Genomic DNA, 9,179 nt, shown 5'->3' with positions numbered 1-9,179 from the left:
AAGAAACGTTCTGTTAATTCTGCTGTTCGCGGTAATCTGGGACAGTTCCCTCTACTTATAATTTTCTTGCCACTTATGGTTAAATAGTGGCTGTGCATCTGTAAAATAGACAGTTCGACGATGGTATATAAAGCGGCTAGTGGTAAAAATCCTCAGGGTTAAATTCCCCTAAAATCCAAATTCCTCAAAGTAGGTAAAAATCGCCCTCCTTCTGAATGTAGTGTAAGTAGATACAATCTTAAGGTCAATTAATTCATATTTATGATACATATATCTAATTTATTATTGTGGAACATCTTAAGGATATCATGATCATACAAACTTTGAATTAAAACATTACTACAAATTAACACAGTTCATCGCACATTTCAAATATACTACACTAGCTTGAATCTTAAATATCTAGAATTAAAAGTTCACTATTGCTTATAACTTCATGGCATACTGCCCGATCCTCTCCCAGACCGGTGATCCTACTGCTACCCCAATACCACTGATACCAGTGATACTGTCCGATCCTTCAGGAGACCGGTGATACTACTGCTACCCCGATACCACTGTTACCAGTGATACTGTCCGATCCTCTCGGAGACCGGTGATACTACTGCTGGCTACCCCGATACCACTGTTACCAGTGATACTGTCCGATCCTTCTGGAGACCGGTGATACTACTGCTACCCCGATACCACTGTTACCAGTGTTACTGCTCGATCCTTCTGGAGACCGGTGATACTACTGATACCCCGATACCACTGTTACCAGTGATACTGTCCGTTCCTCTCGGAGACCGGTGATACTACTGCTACCCCGATACCACTGATACCAGTGATACTGCCCGATCCTTCAGGAGACCGGTGATACTACTGCTACCCCGATACCACTGTTACCAGTGATACTGTCCGATCCTTCTGGAGACCGGTGATACTACTGCTACCCCGATACCACTGTTACCAGTGATACTGCCCGATCCTCTCCGAGACCGGTGATACTACTGCTACCCCGATACCACTGATACCAGTGATACTGCCCGATCCTTCTGGAGACCGGTGATACTACTGCTACCCCGATACCACTGATACCAGTGATACTGCCCGATCCTTCTGGAGACCGGTGATACTACTGCTACCCCGATACCACTGATACCAGTGATACTGCCCGATCCTTCAGGAGACCGGTGATACTACTGCTACCCCGATACCACTGTTACCAGTGATACTGTCCGATCCTTCTGGAGACCAGTGATACTACTGCTACCCCGATACCACTGTTACCAGTGATACTGTCCGATCCTTCAGGAGACCGGTGATACTACTGCTACCCCGATACCACTGACACCAGTGATACTGCCCGATCCTCTCCGAGACCGGTGATACTACTGCTACCCCGATACCACTGTTACCAGTGATACTGTCCGATCCTTCAGGAGACCGGTGATACTACTGCTACCCCGATACCACTGTTACCAGTGATACTGCCCGATCCTTCTGGAGACCGGTGATACTACTGCTACCCCAATACCGCTGATACCGGTGATACTGCCCGATCCTTCAGGAGACCGGTGATACTACTGCTACCCCGATACCACTGTTACCAGTGATACTGTCCGATCCTTCTGGAGACCGGTGATACTACTGCTACCCCGATACCACTGATACCAGTGATACTGCCCGATCCTTCAGGAGACCGATGATACTACTGCTACCCCGATACCACTGTTACCAGTGATACTGTCCGATCCTCTCCGAGACCGGTGATACTACTGCTACCCCGATACCACTGATACCAGTGATACTGTCCGATCCTTCAGGAGACCGGTGATACTACTGCTACCCCGATACCACTGTTACCAGTGATACTGTCCGATCCTTCTGGAGACCGGTGATACTACTGCTACCCCGATAGCACTGATACCAGTGATACTGCCCGATCCTTCTGGAGACCGGTGATACTACTGCTACCCCGATACCACTGTTACCAGTGTTACTGCTCGATCCTTCTGGAGACCGGTGGTACTATTGATACCCCGATACCACTGTTACCAGTGATACTGTCCGATCCTCTCGGAGACCGGTGATACTACTGCTACCCCGATACCACTGATACCAGTGATACTGTCCGATCCTTCTGGAGACCGGTGATACTACTGCTACCCCGATACCACTGTTACCAGTGATACTGCCCGATCCTTCTGGAGACCGGTGATACTACTGCTACCCCGATACCACTGTTACCAGTGATACTGTCCGATCCTCTCCGAGACCGGTGATACTACTGCTACCCCGATACCACTGATACCAGTGATACTGCCCGATCCTCTCGGAGACCGGTGATACTACTGCTACCCCGATACCACTGTTACCAGTGATACTGCCCGATCCTCTCCGAGACCGGTGATACTACTGCTACCCCGATACCACTGTTACCAGTGATACTGCCCGATCCTTCTGGAGACCGGTGATACTATTGATACCCCGATACCACTGTTACCAGTGATACTGTCCGATCCTCTCGGAGACCGGTGATACTACTGCTACCCCGATACCACTGTTACCAGTGATACTGCCCGATCCTCTCCGAGACCGGTGATACTACTGCTACCCCGATACCACTGATACCAGTGATACTGCCCGATCCTTCTGGAGACCGGTGATACTACTGCTACCCCGATACCACTGATACCAGTGATACTGCCCGATCCTTCTGGAGACCGGTGATACTACTGCTACCCCGATACCACTGTTACCAGTGATACTGCCCGATCCTCTCCGAGACCGGTGATACTACTGCTACCCCGATACCACTGATACCAGTGATACTGCCCGATCCTTCTGGAGACCGGTGATACTACTGCTACCCCGATACCACTGATACCAGTGATACTGCCCGATCCTTCTGGAGACCGGTGATACTACTGCTACCCCGATACCACTGTTACCAGTGATACTGCCCGATCCTTCTGGAGACCGGTGATACTACTGCTACCCCGATACCACTGTTACCAGTGATACTGTCCGATCCTCTCCGAGACCGGTGATACTACTGCTACCCCGATACCACTGATACCAGTGATACTGCCCGATCCTCTCGGAGACCGGTGATACTACTGCTACCCCGATACCACTGTTACCAGTGATACTGCCCGATCCTTCTGGAGACCGGTGATACTACTGCTACCCCGATACCACTGTTACCAGTGATACTGTCCGATCCTCTCCGAGACCGGTGATACTACTGCTACCCCGATACCACTGATACCAGTGATACTGCCCGATCCTCTCGGAGACCGGTGATACTACTGCTACCCCGATACCACTGTTACCAGTGATACTGTCCGATCCTCTCCGAGACCGGTGATACTAGTGATTCCACGATACCACTGATACCAGCGATACTGTCCGATCCTCTCCGAGACCGGTGATACTACTGATACCCCGATACCACTGATACCAGTATTGCTACGGATGCTTTCGGCCCGTGTTGTATGCGGTGGTAATGTCCTGTTCTCACTGTATTGTCCCATGGCGCCCTCTACATAGCCGCCATCTTGAAACGGTGTTCTGGTACACCACTGACTAACCGTTCATAGTCTCAAGGCCCACCAAAATTCAAGGCCATTTGAGAAGTAATAATGTGTTTTTTCTCTCAAGTAGCGTTTCTTTTCATTCCATGCTAGACCACGTGGGTTTATTGTTGTTATTGTTTACGTCTAGCAATTCAATCTAGCGAAAGATATGGTCTACGCATGCGGCGGTCTCTTGTTCTATGGCATCCCTAGCGGAATTTCTGTAAACTAAAATGATAACGCGGGCTGGGCTGCCGCGTGTTCGTCGATGTAAAAATGTCTTTTGTTTTATTCCGACAGATTGGTTTCTTAATAAAATCGTCATTTATTAATATATTATTCATGATGTATGACAACAATTCCATAACAAAAGACGTCGGTTGGCTCAACTGTGGCAATCGGGGGATTCTCACGTGAGCATGCGAAAAAAAACATGACTTGGTGGCAGCACCGTACGGTACCCTAGCGGAATTTCTATGAACTAAAATAATTACGTGGGCTGGAGCGCCGCTAGACTGGTCGCCTGTCCAATTCTGCGCCACCTGCATTCGCAGTTAGGTAGAGACCGGCAACCATTCTATTGTGAAAAAGAAATTCGCGGGTTAGACTGGATGCCAGTCAATATATTCAAATCTAAAATAACTTTATTGATCCTTCTTTTTGTATTGCCGACAATATTTAAGCGATATGTGTGATGTTTTTCAAGGCGTCAATTAACTTTCAAGTTAGTTTTCTTGTTTAAATTTCGGCTCCCGAGATACGGTTTTCAGATTTCCTCTGAGATTTCGGCAGGAAAACCGAGCGGAGGAGACGCCGGGAAATGATACAGCAGATCGATGGGCTCCGATGGATGTTGGAGTAGTATTCAGGGAACCGCTTGAATCGAGGAACCGGTAGATGGCGGGTCAATCGCTCATTCAATAGATGGCGTTCCTTTCATCAGTAGGAGCAATGGCTGCCAATCGAACTGTAAATATCGAAAAATGCACTCAAAAAATGATGATAGGATGAGCTTAGGCCTTAATTTCAAGCTAGATTTTTATGCTTCCATCGTGCTCGAATTTAGGGGATCCAGAAGGGAGGTTTTACCTGGATCAAAGTTCCGTGACGAATGAGGTTGTGTAACAACGCGCAAAATCATGCGGAAATCTTTGCTGCATGAATTGAATGTACTAATGTCTATTTATTAATGGATGAGACCTGTTTTTCTGGGATATTTTGCTTACTTTTTGGGGTACATACCTCATTTATGTCTTAACAGAATGCCAAAAATCGCGGACAAAAACTGAATATCCGATATATTTCCAGTTCTGTACCAATTAGATGGATTGGCAAAAAGACTCCTTAAGTCCAGTTGAATGAGAGAGAAAATCCTCCATTTTGTGAAATTTCTTGGATTTGAACATTGTTACCATGCCTACGCCACCCTGATTTAGTTGTTGAGACCCCACAAGAAAAATAACTTCATTTCGTAGGCATGGTGACAATGTAAAAATTCAAGAAATTTCACAAAATGGTGGATTTTCTCTCTCATTCAACTGGACTTAAGGAGTCTTTTTGCCAATCCATCTAATTGGTAGACATTACACATTCATCGGGCAAATGTGATGAGGGTTTGGTTAATCGTTAAGGGGTACACCCTGCAGGTGCTTGTTAAATTTAGCACCAATCAGACCACAGGTAAAGCCACCAGGAGTCCATTTACCTGTTAGGGGGGTCCCTTGGCCCGGGGCCAAGGCTCATCGGGCAAATGTGATGAGGGTTTGGTTAATTGTTAAGGGATACACCCTGCAGGTGCTTGTTAAATTTAGCACTAATCGGACCACAGGTAAAGCCACCAGGAGTCCATTTACCTGTTAGGGGGGTCCCTTGAACCGGGGCCAAGGCTCATCGGGCAAATGTGATGAGGGTTTGGTTAATCGTTAAGGGGTACACCCTGCAGGTGCTTGTTAAATTTAGCACTAATCGGACCACAGGTAAAGCCACCAGGAGTCCATTTACCTGTTAGGGGGGTCCCTGGTCTCCTATCTGTCCAGCAAGTAAGTAAGAAATGCTTGTGAAAACCAAGCAATGTGACATGTGACTATATAAGCATCCCAGGGGCAGATCCAGGCTGGAAAAAATGGGGTGGGGGTTCACTTTATATGACAAGGGCATTTTATCGTTGTGAAAAGTGTCCAATCACATTGAGTGGGGCAGGCGCGACACACCACTAAGCTGCAGACTTTTGTCATATGCTGAGATCATTTGTAGGGTGGAATCTTTTGTAGTGAGATTTTCAAGAGGGCTGGTCAGAAAAGGGGTTGAAACCCTGGATCTGAGCATCCCTCAAAACAAGTTAGACAATCCCGTCCGAAAAACTCCCAGTAATTTACTCTACATACCATACCGGGGCAAGTTGGTAGGCTCCAAAAGTTACCAAAACCATTGGCATTGCCATTGGGCCAGTGTCTATTTCTCAAAGACGTTGGACTGGTTCAACGTCCCTTTGGTTTTGGAGATGATATCGATGATTTTGAATGATAGGACCTAAACATGCAGTAAATTAGGACATGCAAAAAATTAGCCAGTTTTGTTGAATAAGACAAGTGACGTGAAAAACATGACAGAGCAGATCTTAACACGGACTTGACACAAAACGATTTTGACCTCAGTATCCTAGGTACTGTCTTTTTATATATAGTACCTAGGATACTGGGGTCAAAATCCTTTTTTCAAGTCCCTGTGGATCTTTTAGTTAAATGTTTAAATTCCGCAGCGGAACCAGGAAGTGACAGCGTAGCGCAGCGCAGCGCCGCTCTAGGTGCGCGGCCGCCGCCGTGAAGGTTGAAAATGACACCCTCTAGCGGTTCCTTGTTTGATGTGGTTCCTCGAATGCTACCCCGACAGATGTCAATAATACATAGTTAAAATTCGAAGCGCGAAAGGATTTCTCGTCGATATTATGAATAATCGGTGGCTCTCCCAGTTAGTGGAGCCTTGTCAGCCCTGGCTGATTTCAAATATAATCAAATATTGAATGAATTGCACCCGCCCCGTACATTCGCCGTACTGTATCGGGCGGTCATATGGCCCAGGTCGTCGTATCACAGCATAAACCAGTTTTTGAAATGAATAACTCGTATGTAAAGCATGCGACAGCGTGAGAAAATAAAAATGGGCACGACTAATTTGCAGAGAGCGACGGCACCGGCCGAGGATCGTTTGGCAACACGAGGCCCCTGGCCGCCTGGCTGGAATCATTGCACCTCAAATGACAAGACACGACAAGACACGAACCATTTATGGGGTCCCCTATGATCCCAAATGACTGTTTCGTCCTGAATTCTATGGTGGCTGATAAGGGCCATAGCGTAAAATTCCTGGTATGTAAATGAGGGCGCCAGAACGCCAGAACGCCAAAACGAAAAAAAACGTCCAATTTTCTCTAAAAGTTCGTTTTGGGCGCCAAAACAAAGAAAATTCCGTTTTGGCGGGGGCGCCAAAACGGAATTTTCTTTGGAACTTCGGAACTTTCATTTTGGCGCCCCCGCCAAAACAACGAAAAACGTCCAATTTTCTCTGAGTTCTTTGGCGCGCCAAAACAAAGAATATTCCGTTTTGGCGCCCCCGCCAAAACGAACTTTAAACCACGTAAAATAATTCTATATATACGTAAAATATTTCATGTATGCAAATTTTTGCAAATTACACACAAGATCAACGCGCCAAATTGAAAAATAATTTTACTGTGGTTGAATGCTTGTTTTGGCGGGGGCGCCAAAACGGAAATAACCGCGCCAAAACGAACTTTTAGAGAAATTTCGACGTATTTCGTTCTTTTGGCGGGGGCGCCAAAATGGAATTTTCTTTGTTTTGGCGCGCCAAAACGAACTTTTAGAGAAAATTGGACGTTTTTTTTCGTTTTGGCGTTCTTGCGTTCTGGCGCCCTCATTTACATACCAGGAATTTTACGCTATGGCCCTTATCAGCCACCATAGAATTCTGATTGGCTGCATTTTCGTTCAAAACATCCATAAAGGCGTAGCCCGCGCGCATTGACGCAATTATTTTCGCCCAGGAAAATCGCATACAAAAATATCAAACATATTTGATTTAATGCGATGAAATTGGCTCAGATGGCACAGCATTCAAACCTGCATTTAGTATCAGATCGATGAGGGATCATACTACGATGAATCGCAATGGTGTGCGGTGGGCGTCAGATGCAGGAAAATGTTGTTCCCGGAAAAAAATGATGACTCTTAAAGCTGGGCGCATACCTTTACGCCTGATCGCATATGATCATACAATGAATCGCGAAAGGTAAGTTGGGTGCTGCAGAGCACCTCTGAATCTCGGTGATTGGCAAGCTTTACTCAGTCATTGCCACGCGACGTCCTGCCGTTGAGTCTACAAAGAAAGGCAATGGCACGCGAGCGGCGTTTATTCCAATGGCCAGTGGAAACAATTTTTTGTGAGTTTTTATTCGTAGGTTTATACGAATAATTACATAAATCGTTAATCCAACGAAATATACATATTTCATAGAAACACAAATTACGTATAATCCGTATAATGCCTAATTACGTCCGAGGTGCTGATACGAATTATGAGATTGAATGTATTTTTGATTTGGAATAGTACCCGCGTGCACAAATAAAAGATACGATAATTAGCTGTGTCAGATATTGATTGTCACAATCGAAGTCAGATGTATATCATGTAAAGATGTACATGTATATCGTAAATTGTGCCCGGGCATTTAACGATTTTTTATTTGTAGGTTGACAGGCTCGATTCAGTGATGTATCGACACAACACAATGCGGAGCATGCGCACTGCAAACAAGATGGTGGAAGATGGTGTGAAGAAAAAATCACCGTGTCGCTCTTGTGATAAACAAGAAAATTAATTTTAGAAAATTATTTGACGCCTGCGAAAAAAATGTATAATTTCTTGGCTAAGCTAATGTGGAATTGCAAATTTGAAATCGAAGTTTTAAGAAATTTGGGGAATGATGAGATTTGGCGATTGGGTAGATGATACAGCGGGTCTTCGACTCTAGTAGTGGTTTAAATTTTTTTATTGAAAATTCTCAATAATTGATCGCGAACTTGCGACCGACTTCATTTACTTATGCCTCTAAGCTGGTCTGCAACTTCATTGCCTCCATGGTTGAAAAACGTGCTCTTCTGATGTCTGCTTCATCATGACTTCGAGCATATCGTGTGGCCTTGCCAGCCGGCCCGGGCCACGGGTTTGGCTGTCACTCGATATCCTAGAGTCTTGAGTCTGGGTGGGTTGAATTAGACATTGTCATTTAAAATAACATGCTTATGTTGTTCTGTATGAATTACCCGTGTGTAATGTATGTTGTATTAATTTATTTTAAAATTTGTATTTATTGAATTTGGGAATTTTATCCCGAAATTTCAATGTAATAAGGATCAATAAAGAATTGAATTGAATTGTCACCTAATACACATGCCATCAGAGGAGGCGGAGCCGTATATGATAGCTATGCTATTATAAATTGCTAATCTCACGAAACCTGCATACTCCTAATATCAAACATATTTTCTAAAACGTTTGAATATTGAAATTATATGTTTACACATTTTCATATTGACCGCT

The sequence above is a fragment of the Tubulanus polymorphus genome, chromosome 2, assembly GCF_964204645.1.
Source record: "Tubulanus polymorphus chromosome 2, tnTubPoly1.2, whole genome shotgun sequence".
Lineage (NCBI taxonomy): Eukaryota > Metazoa > Nemertea > Palaeonemertea > Tubulaniformes > Tubulanidae > Tubulanus > Tubulanus polymorphus.
The sequence above is the reverse complement of the archived record's forward strand: the minus strand, read 5'-3'. Positions refer to the sequence as shown.